Below are 16499 nucleotides of genomic sequence, written 5' to 3'. Positions count from 1 at the left end.
AAAAACTGCTTTAATGGCACGGTTTTTGGCAAATTTGAGTTTTTTGTAAAAGACCGGTTTGTCTTTCCCCAAACTGATCCGCAATAAGAAAGGTAAGGAAAAATAAAGGAATAGTAGAGGGTAACTAGGGTGTCAGGAGGAAGAAAATAATTCACACGGTTAATCATAGCTACTTGTCTCAAAATTAATGCTGTGACGTAAGAAATATGATTAGAGAAGGACAAGCATGAGTCAATAAATACACCAAGAAACTTGGCAACCTCCACTTGTGGGAGGATGTCGGAGGAGTACTTGAGACCAAGAGCAGGTTGAATTACGTATTTGTTGTAGGGGGTTCTGAATAATACTACTTGACTTTTTTGCTATTAATGGTCATGTTATTCGTAAGGCACCACGCCTGGATTCTGTTCAGAAGGACTTGGGCAGAGGTTATTGCCGATAGTAAATTGGTGGCAGTGATGAAGAAGTTGCTATCATCAGCAAATAATACAGAATACACTGAAGGGCCCAGGTTCCCAACAAGATCATTGATATATAGGAGAAATAAAATAGGGCCTAGACCGGAGCCTTGCGGGACACCCCTCCGAACAGGTTAGGGCTGAGAGGATACTCCACCTAAGCTCACACTCTGTACTCTTCCAGATAGATAAGAATCAAACCAAAAGAGAAAACACCATGCATACCGTATTAAAATACTATGATCGACCGTGTCAAAGGCCTTAGAAAAATCCAAAAACAAACCCAATATGGTTTTTTAAGGTCGAGTTGTAAGCGTATGAACTGGTGTGGCGTCAATTAGAGCATGAGAAGTTGAAAATTTCGGCCTAAGGCCATATTGGTGAGGAGAAATCAAGGAAACAGAGCGCGGACTGTCAAACAGAAAGGGAGACAGACGTCTGAAGATGATGCTCTCGAGCAATTTGGATTTAGGGAGATTTGGATAGGGAGAATTGAGATTGGGCGATAATTACCTATCTCGGATTATTCCGAGATTATTCCGGATTATTCGAGCAATTTGGATTATTTGCAATTTGGATAGGGAGAATTGAGATTGGGCGATAATTACCTATCTCGGTTGGATCGCCCTTTTTAAGAACTGGGATAACAATGGCTGACTTTAGTAAATCAGGGAAAACTCCGTGGGTTAAAGATAGGTTGGCAATATGCATGATGGGCTCGCAAACAAAAGGAGATATGGTCTTCAGGAGTTTATTACTTAATCCAAGACAGTCAGGTGTAAAACCATTAGGAAGAGAATCGATGATTTGAAGTACCTCATTGCTATCAGTTGGACAGCAGCTTTCAGATTCAGAGATACTACAATGCAGTGCATGTTAGAGGCTCAGAAAATGTGTGGATATACATAGAATCATAAATCTTGTCTAGTACAGCCAAAAACCACCAAATAAACCCTTGACCTGCTGCACTCTGGGAAGCTTGAGAATTGGGCTCCAAAAAAGTGCAAGTAATAACACCGGCTAACATGCAGGGAGAAGCCAGTCGCACTATATTATCTGTTCAAGATCCTAGTTCTTCACATGATAATGCAAGTAAACGTTCTGATTGATAATGAACAAAACACAGATAGAGGAAGAGATCCCCCCTAATATTTGGCAATGTAATTTAAAGGGAAGTTTATTAAACCAAATAAATGAAAATAATTTTGAAAGTATAAACCAGCCTTACATTATGACTTCAAGTGAGGAGAATGATCCTGGTAACACAGGAACAGACACAGAATCGAGATTACCAGAGCCTCAATTACAACCCATGGACGAAATAACCAGTGAGGAAATAAATGACAATTCGGAAGGAAATACTTCGGTGCAAACATTTGATAATTAGGAACAAGGAAGATTTATCCATAAAAAAAAGGCTAAATCAAAACCATTAAATTATAAAGATCCTAGTTTAAAGGATTTTCTCGGCGGAAAAATAGGAAAACCTTAGTAAATAACAAACTTACCCTATTATAAATTTAAACCTTCAAAAGGCTGCTCCAAGCCAGTATCCTCTGGAGAAATACATAACCCCTCAAAATCTGCGACCTGAACAGAGTATAGTTTAGTTTCTTTACTCGGTAGGTGGGTATGAAATTGATGAATTCAGTAGTAATACTGAAAAGGAGTTTCCTTCTATAAGAGGGAACAAGCCTGGGTACAGGGATAGATGCCTAACCTCTGGGGCTATCCACGGCAAACTAAAAGAGGTAAAAGTAAAGGGCAGTACGCGTGCGTGTGTTACTGACAGCAGGTCAATTTTAGAGGGGAGTGAAATTGAACCCTGTAAAGGACAAGTTCTGACGGCGGAACTTGCCAAGACCAGAGCTACTGTAGAATTTACTGGCACTAAGGATAATCGTGCTGAATCCCAAACGTCCAGGGATTCAGACTTGGAGAGGGACGAGCCACTATGGATACGACAAGCTCGGGCGGTGGAGCTTGCAGAAACTAGGACTATAGAAAGGGTCACTAGTATGGATAATTGGGCTGGGTCTGTTATACCCCCAGACCTAGGCACCAAGAGGGGTAAGCCGCAGGAAGAATTTCCAAATTTTGACATTTCAGGCAGAGCTCAAATTAACAACAGACCAGAAACTTCAAATTTGGGGGGAGGGAATCCTTTTATTGTGAAATGGTTAAGAGATTTTCAGTTAATTCTAGTGGAAGGAATATTGTATGCAATAGACGACTCAGAAAAAAGGAAACAGATGCATCAATTTAAAATTATCCTACCAAAAAAACTAATTAGAGGAATCATTCATCGTATGCATACGAGCCTTTTCCTAGGAGCACACATGGGGACTGTAAAAACTTTGAATAAGTTAAAACAAAGTTGTATTTTTGAAAATATGTACTGCCAAGTGGAGGAAGCAGTAAAGAATTGTGACCTATGTTTGAGGAGGAATAAGGTTAGCAATATATATCCTAAATTGAGAGAAAGTATTTTTCCTGACCACCCACTCCATATCTGGTCAATGGATACCACGGGAAAATTACAGCTTTGCGCTAATGGTGACTAATATATAATTATTGCGGTAGAGCATTTTACTAAGTACACAGTGATAGCGCCAGCCAAAGACCTCAGGTCAAAATCAATGATGGAATTTATAATAAAGGAAATCATATCCCATTTTGGAAATATGGATTTCCTACTGTCTGATAATCCCACATGCCTTACAAGTAAAACCTTTAATGAAATGGCCAAAGAATTAGGATTCAAAATTATACATTCATCACCAAGAAACCCCCAATCTAATGGATTAGCAGAAAATAGAGTAAAATGTGTAAAAAGAATACTAACTCACTATCACGATGAGACACATAGAGGAAATTGGAGTGAATTCTTAATATTCATACAATTAGCATTAAACACTAGTATAGATGCTAGCAGAAAATATACACCCTTTTTTCTACTACATGGTTTCGAAGCGAAATCAGTATTTGATAACATTGTTTCTAATCCGAGGGAGGGTTTCTATTCAGAAGATGAATGGGTATCTAACCTCGTTCAAGAGGTATTTGTCAGCCGACAAATATGTATAAACGAATTAAAAAGGGCCCGAAAAGGTCAAGCGGCACAATACAACAAAAAAATATTGGAAATCGAAATTTTCCCTAATAATTTAGTGTATGTAATCCAAGAAAGTTCATCAAAAAATTATTCATATAGGGTACCTTATATCTCATTTCGATGGTATGATTGAGGGAATGTTTGAGCTACCTGTATTTGACTCACATCCCTCATAGGGCCTGGTCAAGCCAGTCTGGCTCGACTGCTCATTTCTACCCTCTTTAGACCTTTCATTATTTTTATCTGTATCTTGGGGAGATTTTAAGCCTAAGAGTGTATTTTCTAATCTTATTATTTCATCAATTGCCATCTTAACTTCAGGGTCTTCTAATTGAAATCCCCTCATCTCTTCTTTACCAATCCCAAAAAAATCAATCGGTTCCTCGCCACCTAATAGGGCTAAATATTCTACTTCTAACTCATCAAGATTAATTGATCTATTTTCCTTAACAAATTGTGAACTAGGGCGACTCAAATAGTCCGCAGGGTTCCTACTGGTACTAATGTGGTGATATGTATACAAATCGTTGTCTAATAGAACCGCAATTCAATATAATTTTGAGTGAAGATCCTTTGATCTTTTAAGATATTTTAGTGCAGCACAGTCTACAAATATGTGAGTTCTCGCGGCCCATAAATATCCTCTTTGGAAGTGCTTTAGACTTTGTACTAAGGCAAAAAGTTCCCTGTTGTGGTTATCAAACCTTGAGGCTGCACCACTAATAACCTTCGAATAGGTTGCTACTATTCGAAGTCTATCTGTTGTTTCGCATTGTTGCATTAAAATTGAAGCAATACTTTTTTTCGAGGCATGTGTAACAATATAAAATTCTTTGTCTTTATCAGGAAATTCTAAAAAAATACTATTTGGATTTAATAATTCTCTTTTTAACTTTTCAAAGGCTGCGCTTTGTTCTGGGCCAAAAATAAAAGGAACGTTTTTTCTAGTTAGTCGAATTAAAGGTTCGGCTAATTTTGCGTAATTATGATAGAAACCTCTGTAATAACCTGTTAAGCCTAGGAATGACCTAATTCCTGTGACGTCACTTGGTGGTTCTAATTTCTTTATAGCTTCTAATTTTTGTGCTTGTGGTTTAACTCCTTTTGTGGAGACCCGAACCCTAACAAGTCACATTCTTCCGAAAAAAATTGAGATTTATCAATATTAAGCCATAGATTAAATTCTATAGCCTGTTTTAAAGTTAGTTCAATATGTTTCAAATGTTCTTCAAAGTTCCCTGACGTATGTATTGTCAAGTCATCTACATAACTTGATAAAAATGAAGAAAATTCTGGTCCATAAACGTGATTTAAAAATTCAACAAAAGCGCGGGGCGAGAAAACTGATCCTTGTGGCACGCGTTTAAATACATAAGAAATCTCCTTAATTGAGAAACAGAAATATTTTCGGCTTTAATTACCTAACTTACTGTGATTAAATTAATTTTTTATATAAATAATTGAAACGAATTCGGTTTTCTTAAATGTATCAGAGACGATTTCTGAAATTCTTCGAATAACCCACTATGAGTCCCCTATCACCTTATGTATTGCTCTTAAATCGATGAGGAACCGACTATTACTTTCATCCCACAAGTTCTTTGGTGGAATTTTCCCATCCTTTCCTGGTTTCCCTATACAAAATATTGGAGCTGTATATTCAGAGCGTCTTATTTCAATTATTCCTACTCTCTCCATTTCGTTTATGTGTTTTTGTAAGCATTCTGTCATTAAAAATGGCAAAGGGAATTGTTTGACACACGTAATAGGTATATCCGGGTCTATTTTTACCTTATATCCTTGAAGGTCATTTTGCCCTACATCATAAGGTCCAGTTGCAAAGGCTCGTTTCAATTTTAATAAGACTGTCTCTACTATTTGTTTTCAGTCAGAACTTAACAGACCCGTTTTAATTCTATTTAAAAATTCGCTGTCTTCCCATCCTATTTTATCCTCCTCTATAGAGAGGGATTCCTCTTTATTTTCTATTACTCCTGCTGCTAAGAGAGTCGCATCTGTTAAATATTCATTGTTTATCGGCTTGTCAATGTTTGCTTCAAACACAGCCTACTTTCTATAGACCTTTCTCCATCTTTACCCTTCGAAATTCAACTTAAAGAATTGTGAATCTACATGGAAAAAAAATGTGGCTTTGTGTGTTATTATATGACTATACAGTGTCTTAAAATAACATTTAAAATTTTAACCAAGCGTATTTTTTGATAAATTTTCTATCTTATTTTTACGATTTCACAATGCTCGTATAAGTTTGTTACACAATACTCATCTATATACCGTGTTTTTTAATTTTAGAAGTAACTTTAAGTTTTAACTAGTGGTTTAATATTATATCTGTGCTTTGTGACTTCTAGTCAACGTATAAATATTTTTCGATTGTGTAAAAATCCGTTAAGTGATTAATAATTCTGAATCCATTTCGAAAAGGATGATGCAACAAATTGCCGGCGAGAAATATAATATGTCTGTTTATGCGGCATATTATGTTTAAAGTAAAAAGAGAGAAAAATAATTTGAAGTAATTAACCTCTCGTTTAACAAAAAAATAGAATGCCCCAATATATACAAAATTGAGTGTTTTTTTTTGTTTACTATATATGTAACACTTTATGCTTTATTTGTATTCTAATGTGAATATTTATTTTAGATACAAACTTATTTTTTTTTTTTGGAAACCAAATTTTTCGTGACATCTTTTCGTATCCATTTTTCAATCTTTTTTTTTACCCATTTTTGGAAAGTAGCAAATTTCAAAGCCAGTTCAACTGTACCCTGATACCAACAGCTCAGACCATCAGAAACCAAAATAAAACTGGTCAACTAATATTTGGGAACTTTATGCAGTATTAAAGAACTTTGCTAACAATTCATCATAAAGTAAGATAAAATCAGAACTTAAATTAGGCCTAGAAAATATCAAAGAAAGTGCTACGTAGCCTAAATGGTTTTATATTATTGAAAGAATATGTGAATTCACTTTGTAATGGAAAAATATGTGAAATTTTAAATCCAAAATTGTTATGTATAATTTATCCAAGGTATTTCTAAACCCGGAAGATAAATGTTACATCAACCATATCACCCAGATAAATTAAATTGTCAATGGGAATTAAATTTAAACTCAAATAAATCAAATAGTTTCTAATATGAGTTTAAATCTAATTTAAAGAAAAACCCCAATATAATGCTTAAGCCACTGTGAGTAAGACTAAAAGAGAGTATGCATATTAGAATGAGGATGAAAAGAGAAGTTTATAGTCCTAAAGACAAAGAGATAAAGAGAGAAAGGAAAATAACAAGGATAAATTGGAAAAAATGATATTCTTGGAAGAGTCAATATTCTTAGTCCAAGTCGGAGTGACGCTCCGGCTATGACGATGCAAAACTTTGCTCGATCGAGTATATTTACAAAATAAAAAAATACAACAAAATTTTGAAACAGATCAGTGAACACTCAAAGCAACAAGGGGAACCGTCGTGGTTTCATCTTCGCAAATTCGTCAACAAACTGGTCGAAATCCAAGTTTTTAACTAAATCCTTCTCTGCAAAGATCAAAAGCAGGTGACTAAGACGATCGTCTCCTGTGGTCGAGCACAGATAGTTCTTCACTATTTCCAGCCCAGAAAACAAGCGTTCATTGCTGGCTGTCATGACAGGAAGTGTGGCAGCAATATGAAGAACTTTGATAATTTCTGAATAAGCCACTGGAAGTGTCTCGATATTATCGATGACGTCCATGAAGTTCTTCGGCTTCGCCTCCTCCTCGAGCAAAAACCGCTTGGCAATGCCAGCTGTCATTATGTCCAGGCACATAGAAATATGTCCTTTGACCATAAAACATGTCCAGTTGGCAACCCTGTGCACGACCCAGTTCCACTATTAATCTCACTATTATCTAAGCTAATCTACATATAAATGTAGCAGTTTCAAATTTTGACTATTTGATAATTGTAATTTTGTTCCTGTATATTTTGTAAAAGAAAAAAAGGCCTTTTTGCACTTGCTCCTTATGTTCTCTGAAAAGGCTGCAGTGAATGAGCTGGATTTTGAAAAGCTTGCGGACTACTTGGCCAAAATGAGGCCAAGAGATATACCCATTGCTTGAGTTACTGCACGTAACTTTAATTTTTTGATTTGTATGGTAAATGTTCCATCTTGTAACGGTTTTTTGGTCCCTAATTAGATTGCAAAAGGCAAACTCTAAATAAATTACGTAGCTTTAATATGTATTTGAAGAATAATTTTAAGAATAGTCAACCAAACAGAGTAATTATATTTTGCGTCTGGACAGGGGCCCAAAATTGATCTTTGGCTCCCCTCCCCTGAGGTTTTCTGAAATGGCACCACTGATGTATATATATGTATATATATATATATATTTTTTTTTTTTTTAAAAAATAGAGTTTATTTTTTTTTTATTTTTTTTATATATTTTGTGATTGGGAAAATTGTTATTTGTGTTTTAGGCGTGTGTTTGAGTGATTTGTTTTTATGTGTTTTGTGTTTTTTTTTTTTTTGTTTTGTTTTGTTGTTTTTTTTTTATATATATATATATATATATATACACACACACACACACACACACACACACACACTATATATATATATATATATATATATATATATATATATATATATATATATATATATATATATATATATATATATATATATATATATATATATATATATATATATATATATATATATATATATATATATATATATATATATATATATATATATATATATATATATATATATATATATATATATATATATATATATATATATATATATATATATATATATATATGATTTATGTTTTTTTTCACCAAGGCACTTGATATGGAAGTATATGTCGTTTAAATGTAGGAAGGGACTCGTTTATTTGGATACTGAAAGTCCTTCCGCCCTTTTTAAGAATCAAAAGTGATTGGAGGGCGACAAAATCATCTCCCAAGTACCTCCCCCCCCCAAAGACATCTGACGAAAATCAGATAGCTATCTTATTCAACATAGTTTGTTCAACATATATTGTTCAGAGATTATAATGAAACTATCCTTAGTGATTAAATGTTACTACTACTACTGCTACTACTACTAATAACTCACTGTAGCACCAAGCCACCTGAGGCCAACACACTTAAGCACGCTCCTCATACATCCCAATCTATTCAAAGCCTCCCTCTTCACACCCTCCCAGGAAATTCCCATTTCCCTTAAATCTTTTTTTATGACACTTTCCAGCCCCAACCGCAGACAGCCTGTTTTCCGTTTAGCCCTTGACGGATGGCCAAAAAGGACAATCTTAGACAATCTGTCATCCTTCATCTGCAAAACTTGCCCTATCCATCTCAACCCTTCTCTCATTATAGCCCTAGAAAGCAGGATTGCATCAAACTTTTCTAACAGCATAGCCTACTGTTTGAAATATGGTCAGTGAGCTGGGTACCCAGAACAATCCGTTGGTAATTTCTCTAAAAAATAAACATCTTGCAAATCTTCATCCGCTTTTCGGAGTGCCCATGCTTCAGGACCATATTTGACCACTGTCATCACTGTAGCTTCCAATATTCTAATCTTGATTTGCAGACTTATCTTTCTATTCTTCCAAAATCAGGTCATTTGTACCTGTTTTTTCACTGTTTAAATAAATGGATTTATCCCTATTTGAATGTTTATATGTTCGTCGTAGAAAGACAATGGGGTCTAAGAAAACAACACCTAATTAAAGGGAAAAGTTGTTTATTTTGTTGTGCATAAATATGCTAGTTTCAATTTTATTATTTTAGTATTTCTACTGAAGACGGTCGCTGTATATGTGACCGAAATATCTAGACTTTTGTACCTGTTTTTTTCTGTGTTTAAATAAATTAATTTATCCCCATTTGAAAGTTTATTTGTTCGTCATAGAACGGCAGTGTGGTCTAAGAAAACAACACTTAATTAAAGGTGTTACGTCGAAAATGCGTCCTTCTTTCATCTCTTATAATCCATTTGTTATTGTGCTTACAACTGGCCATAAATAAATTTAATTCAATTTAACACCCTCAGGCATTCCTTAGATATTACTATTGTACACTTTTGACACGTGACCTCTCCTGCATATAAAGCGTTTTGATTTTGTTTGACATCCCCCTTAATATTTTCTAAAAGTTTTTCCTTAATATTAATCAAATATATATATATATATATATATATATATATATATATATATATATATATATATATATATATATATATATATATATATATATGATTTATGTTTGACCTCTCCTGCATATAAAGCGTTTTGATTTTGTTTGACATCCCCCTTAATATTTTCTAAAAGTTTTTCCTTAATATTAATCAAAAAAACTTCTAAACCCTATGCTTTCTAAAAGCCAGAATATAATTTGTACTTTAACTGAAAAAAATTCAAATGAATTTACTGCGAAAAAATGTGCAATATTAGTTTAATATACATATGCTGATATTTATTCCTTAAAATACTAATTAATTTTTGATTTCTTAAAGTTATAAAAGTGAAAACATTTAAAAGAATTTATTTTTCAGTAAAATACAAATTATGTTCTGGCTTTTAGAAAGCATGGGGTTGAGAACCCTACTCTGATTAATTTCTGCTCGTTTTGAGTTTGACTTATTTTAATATCTGCTTCTTTTGTGTTTCATTTATTTATTGATACTAATTTGCGGTAATTGTATGCTTGGTAGATTATTCGATTCTATTTTTGTTCATTTTTGGTTTAATGGAGTTCTTTACTTTTTTTTGAAAAACTTATTTCGTGCAAAAGGTTTGTTTAATAATTTTTGATTATTTTAGATTGATATAGTGATTTCCAAGGAGAAAGACTGAGTCTGTTCTACATTTAAACAGCCAGTCTTTCCATAAAAAACTTTAATACCCCTGGGCATAACTTACAACCCTTGCCCCTAATCTCTGGGGTTTGTTTCAACCCCAAAAGCCTTGTTATATGATATTTTGATATTTAGACTATTTTGAAATAGAATGGCTATCTCAAAATTTCTATTAGACGTATTTCGGGACAGTATGACATGTGTGTAGGGGGGAGAGGGTAGCTGCCGTCTGATCAATTTGACTCTTAAAAAGGGCACTAGAGCTAGAGCGTCTGATTACCAGTTTAATGAACCCCCTTTAAAGTTTATATGACCATACTTTCTATAAATATCCTATATATCCCCAGGACAAAACTTACAACCCTTGCCTTGAGGGCGGGAGGGATTTGTCATCCTCAAAGACATAATTTCCAGACTTTTCTGATAGGCTTAAAAAAATGGCTATATAAAAATTTCGATTGGAAGTGTTTGAGGAAATGATAGGCGTGGAGGAAGACATTTGCTCTCTGATCACTTTTGACTAATAAAAAAAGGCACTAGTCCTCTCAATTTCCAATGGAATGAGCCCGTTTTGAAGCTTCTTCGACAAAAATTTCTAAAAAATGTTAAATGCCCCAGGGGCATAACTTATGACCCTTGTCCTGAGGGCTATGGGGGAAGGGTTGTCATTCTCAAAGACATAATTTCCACACCTTTCAAATACGTTGAACAAAAAGGCCATATCAAAATGTTGATCGAAAATGTTTGGGCAAATGGTGAGCGTGGGGGGGCATTCTCCCTCTGGTTACTTTAAACTGTTAAAAAGGGCAATAGTCCTTTTAATTTCCAATCGAAATAGCCCTTTTTGAAGCTTTTACGACAATACTTTCTATTAGACATTATATGACCCAGGGCATAAATTACAACCTTAGCCCTGAGGGCTGCGGGGGTTGTCATACTCAAGCGCATAATTTCTGGACCCTTCAAACTACGTTCAACAAAATGGCTATATCAAAATGGTGATCAGAAGTGTTTGAGGAAATGATGGGTATGGGAGGGGGGGCATTCGCTTTCCGATCGCTTTTGACTTTTAATAAGGGCGCTAGTCCTCTCACTTCCCAATGATAAAAACCTTATATGCCACCAGGGCATAATTTACAACCCTTGCCCTGAGGGTTATGGGGAGGTGTCATCCTCAAAGACCTAATTTTCAGAACTTGAAACTACGTTAAACAAAATGGCCATATCAAAATTTTGATGTAATGTGTTCGAGGAAATGGTGGGTGTAAGAGGGGGCTTTAGCTGTCCTTCAATAATTTTCGACTATTAAAAAGGGTACTAGCCCTTCTAATTTCAATTGAATGAGCCCTTTTTGTAGTTTCTACGACAACGCTTTCTATAAAAAACAAATATACCCAAGGGCATAACTTACAACCCTTACCCTGAGGGCTATGAGAGGGGGGGGGGGCTGTAATTGTCAAAGACCTAATTTTCATAACTTTCAACTACGTTAAAAAAATGGCTATATCAAAATTTTGATTGGATATGTTTGGGGAAATGATAGGCGTGAGAAGGAGGTTAGTTGTCCTCCAATCACTTTCAAATATTAAGAAGGGCACTAGCCCTTTCAATTTCTAATCGAATGAGCCCTTTTTCAAGTTTTTACGACAAAACTTTCAATAAAAACCTTATATACCGTCAGGGCATAACTTACAACCTCTGCCCTTAGGGCTCTGGGTGAGTGTCATCCTCTGAGACTTAATTTCCAGAACTGTCAACTACGATGAACAAAATGGCTATTTGAAAATTTTGATTCGATGTTTTTGGGGAAATGGTGAGCGTGAGAGGGGGGTTAGTTGCCCTTCAATCATTTTCGACTATTAAAAAGGGTACTAGTCCTTTTAATTTCAAATTGAATGAGCCCTTTTTGAATTTTTTACAACAACGCTTTCTTTAACAACCATTTATGCCCTTTGACATAACTTACACCCTTTACCCTGAAGGCTGTGGGGGGGGGGGTTGTAATCTTCAAAGACCTAATTTCTAAAACTTTCAATTACATTGAAAAAAATGGCAACAACAAAATTTTGATTGGATATCTTTGGGGAAATGGTGGGCTTGAGAGGGGGGCTAGTTAACCCCCAATCACTTTCAACTATTAGAAAGGGCACTAGCTCTCTCAGTTTCCAATTGAATGAGCCCCTTTCAAAGTTTCTATGACAACGCTATCTATAAGAACCTTAAATGCCCCCAAGGCATAACCTACAACCTTTGCCCTGGAGGATCTCGGGGATTTGTTATCCTCAAATACATAATATCCAGAACTTGAAACTACGTTGAACAAAATGGCCATCTCAAAACCCTGATTGAATATGTGTGGTGAAATGGAGGGCGTGAGAGGGAGGTTAGTTACTCTTCATTCACTTTCAACTATTAAAAAAGGCACTAGCCGTTTCAAGTTCCGATCAAATAAGCCCTTTTTGAAGTTTATACGACAAAACTTTATATAAAAACTACATATGCCCCCATAGCATAACTTACAACCCTTGCCCTGAGGGTTGTGGGGGGGGAGGCTTGTCATCCTCAAAGACCTAATTTCCAGAACTTTAAAGTACGTTGAACAAAATGAATATCTCAAAATTTTGATTGGATGTGTTTGGGCAAATGGTGGGCGTGAGAGGGGAGTTAACTGTTCTTCAATCACTTTCGACTATCAAAAAGGGTTTTAACCCTTTCAATTTCCAACCGAATGAGCCCATTTTGAACTTTCTACGACAACCCCTTCTATAAAAACCTCATATGCCCCCAGGGCATAACTTACAACCCTTGCCCTGAGGGCTGTGGGGGGTTGTCATCCTCAAACACCTAATCGAAAGAGACTTTCAACTACGTTGAAAAATATCTATCTCAAAATTTTGATTGAACGTGTTGGGGGAAATGGAGGGCGTGAGACGGGGATTAGTTGCCCTCCAAAAACTTTCTACTGTTGAAAAAGGCACTAGCCATTACAATCTCCAATTGAATAAGCCCTTTCTGAAGTTTCTACGATAACACTTTCTACAAAAACCTTATATGTCCCCAGGGCATAATTTATAACCCTTGCCCTGAGGGCTGTGAGGGGGGGGGGTTGTCATCATCTAAGACCTAATTTCCCAGACTTTCAACTATGTTGAACAAAATGACTATCTCAAAATTTTGATTGGATGTGTTTGGGGAAAAGGTGGGCGTGAGAGGATTACTTTCGACTATTAAAAAGAGCATTAGCCCTTTGAATTTCCAATCGAATGAGGCCTTTTTGAAGTTTCATACTTAAAGATCTAATTTCCAGAACTTCCAACTACATTGAACAAAATGGCTATCTGAAAATTTTGATTGGATGTGTTTGGCGGAATGGTGGGCGTGAGAGGGTGGTTAGTTACCCTCCATTCACTTTCGACTATTAAAAAGGACACTAGCCCTCTCAATTTCCAATTGAAGGAGCCCCTTTTGAAATTTTTACGATGCCCCCAGGGCATAGCTTACAACCTTTGCCCTGGGGGCTCTGGGGGGTTTGTCATCCTTAAATACATAATTTCCAGAACTTCCAACTACGTTGAACAAAATAACTATCTCTAAGCTTTGATTGAATGTGTTTGGGGAAATGATGGGCGTGAGAGGGGGGTTAGTTTCCCTTCAATCGCTTTCGACTATTAAAAGGGCACTAGCCCTTTCAATTTTAAATTGAATAAGCCCTTTTTGAAGTTTTTACACCATCACTTTCTACAAAACTCTTATATACCCCTAGGGCATAGCTTACAACCCTTGCCCTGAGTTTTGTGGGGGGGAGGGTTTGTCATCCTTAAAGACTTAATTTCCAAAACTTTCAACTACGTTGAATAAAATGGCTATCTAAAAATTTTGATTGGATGTGTTTGGGGAAAAGATGGGCGGGAGAGGGGGGTTAGTTGCCCTCAAATCACTTTCAACTATTAAAAAGGGCACTAGACCTTTGAATTTTCAATCGAATGAGCCTTTTTTAAAGTTTCTACGACAACTCGTTCTATAAAAACCTTATATGCCCCCAGGGCATAACTTACAACCCAAGCCCTTAGGGCTGTGGGGGAGTGCCTTCCTCAAAAACATATTCCCATCTGGTAATTAACTACGCCGAACGAAACGGCTATCTCAAAATTTTGATTGGATGTGTTTGGGGAAAAGGTGGGTGTGATAGGAGGGTTAGTTGCCCTCAAATCACTTTCGACTTTTATAAAGGGCACTAGCCCTTTGAATTTCCAATCGAATGAGCCCCTTTTTAAGTTTCTACGACGAAGATTTCAATAAAAACTTATATGCCCCCAGGGCATAACCTATAACCCTTGCCCTTGCGACTGTGGGGGGGGGGGAGTGTTCTGCTCAAAGACATAGTTTCCATAACTTTAAACTTTTTTGGAGGTATAGGCGATCTCAAAATTTTGATTGAAGGTTTTTGGGGAAATGGTGGGCGTGGAATGGGTATTAGTTGCCTTCCAATCACTTTCGACTATTAAAAAGGGCACTAGCCATTTCAATTTCCACTCAAATCACCCTTTTTGAAGTTTCTACGACAACTTGTTCTATAAAAACCTTATATGTCCCCAGGGCATAACTTACAACCCTTGCCTTGAGGGCTGTGGGGGGGTTGTCATCCTCAAAGACCTAATTTCCAGAATTTTCAACTATATTTAAAAAATGGCTATCTAAAAATTTTGATTGTATGTGTTCGGGGAAATTGTGGGTGTTGAAGGGGGGCTAGTTCCCCTCCAATCACCTTCAATTATAAAAAAGGGTATTAGCCCTTTGACTTTCCAATCAAAACAGCCTTTTTTGAAGTTTCTACGACAACGCTTTCTTTAAAAAACCTTATATGACCCCAGGGCATAACTTACAACCCTTTCCCTAAAAGTTGTGGGGGAGTGTCCTCCTCAAAAACATATTTTCTAGCTGGAAATCAACTATCCTGAACAAAATGGCTATCTCAAAATTTTGATTGGATGTGCAACGGGAAATGGTGGGCGTGGAAGAGGTTTTAGTTGTCTTCCAATCACTTTCGAGCATTAAAAAGGGCAGTAGCCACTCCAATTTTTAATTGAATGAGCCCTTTTCAAAGTTTCTATGGCAACTTCTTCGATACGAAGTGCCCTGGTATGGAAAAAAAAAAAAAAAAAAATAATAATACATTGGCCAACATTGTTCTTTACTTAGGCAGCGCGATTGCGCTGCCTATGATCCTTCGTTTGAAAATTATATTAGGAACAAAGCAAACTCTTTGGCCACAGCGCTTTAAGATTACAGTTTTATAGTTTTTTTAAATAAAAAAAACAGGTTTCATCAATTGTAAGGAAAGAACATAGATCAAAATTAAAACGAACATAAATTATTACTTATATGAGGGGGGTTGCTCTTCCTCAACACTTCGCTCTTTATGATAAAATATTTTAGTAATTTCGTTTTGTTGCTAGTACTTTTCTGGTCGCTTTAAGTTTTAATGTTGCTCCTTACTTTCAGTTGAAAAAACTTGTTTTTTTATTTAATTTCTGTTCGTTTTTTAAATAATGCCAGGAAATCCTGCTATACCTCCACGGAAAAATACCTCCTTCCAGAGGAATTATTCTCTAGGCAATCCTACCCTTAACATCTCCACTCGTAAAATTGAGTCGGTAAAGAGAAAGCAAGACATAAGGCGAATTTAATATAGCAATTCTTGCCAATTCCCCCAGTGTAAAATTTCCCCTGAAAAAATTCACTACCTGGAACTTCCCACAACATGGAAAATCCCACCAGCAGAAAATTCACCCCCCCACCCTAAAGATGTATTCATACTTCCCATTAAAAATAGTACACGTAAACGATAGGCAAATTTTATAACCTAAAGACCTTTTTCCAGGGGCTTTGGGGGTCATGTCAACTCCAAAGGCATGGTTATTGGGCCTTTCAACTTTGCTAAACAAATTAGCTATTTCAAGAGATTTGTCAGACGATTCTGAGGAAAAAGGGCTTGGGAGGGGGTCTAGTTACCCTCCAATTTTTGGTTCACTTAAAAATACTTTTA

This window comes from Artemia sp. Qi Xiang Cuo, chromosome 20 (assembly GCF_049724085.1).
Source record: "Artemia sp. Qi Xiang Cuo chromosome 20, ASM4972408v1, whole genome shotgun sequence".
NCBI classification, from domain to species: domain Eukaryota; kingdom Metazoa; phylum Arthropoda; class Branchiopoda; order Anostraca; family Artemiidae; genus Artemia; species Artemia sp. Qi Xiang Cuo.
This window is presented reverse-complemented; position numbering follows the sequence as displayed.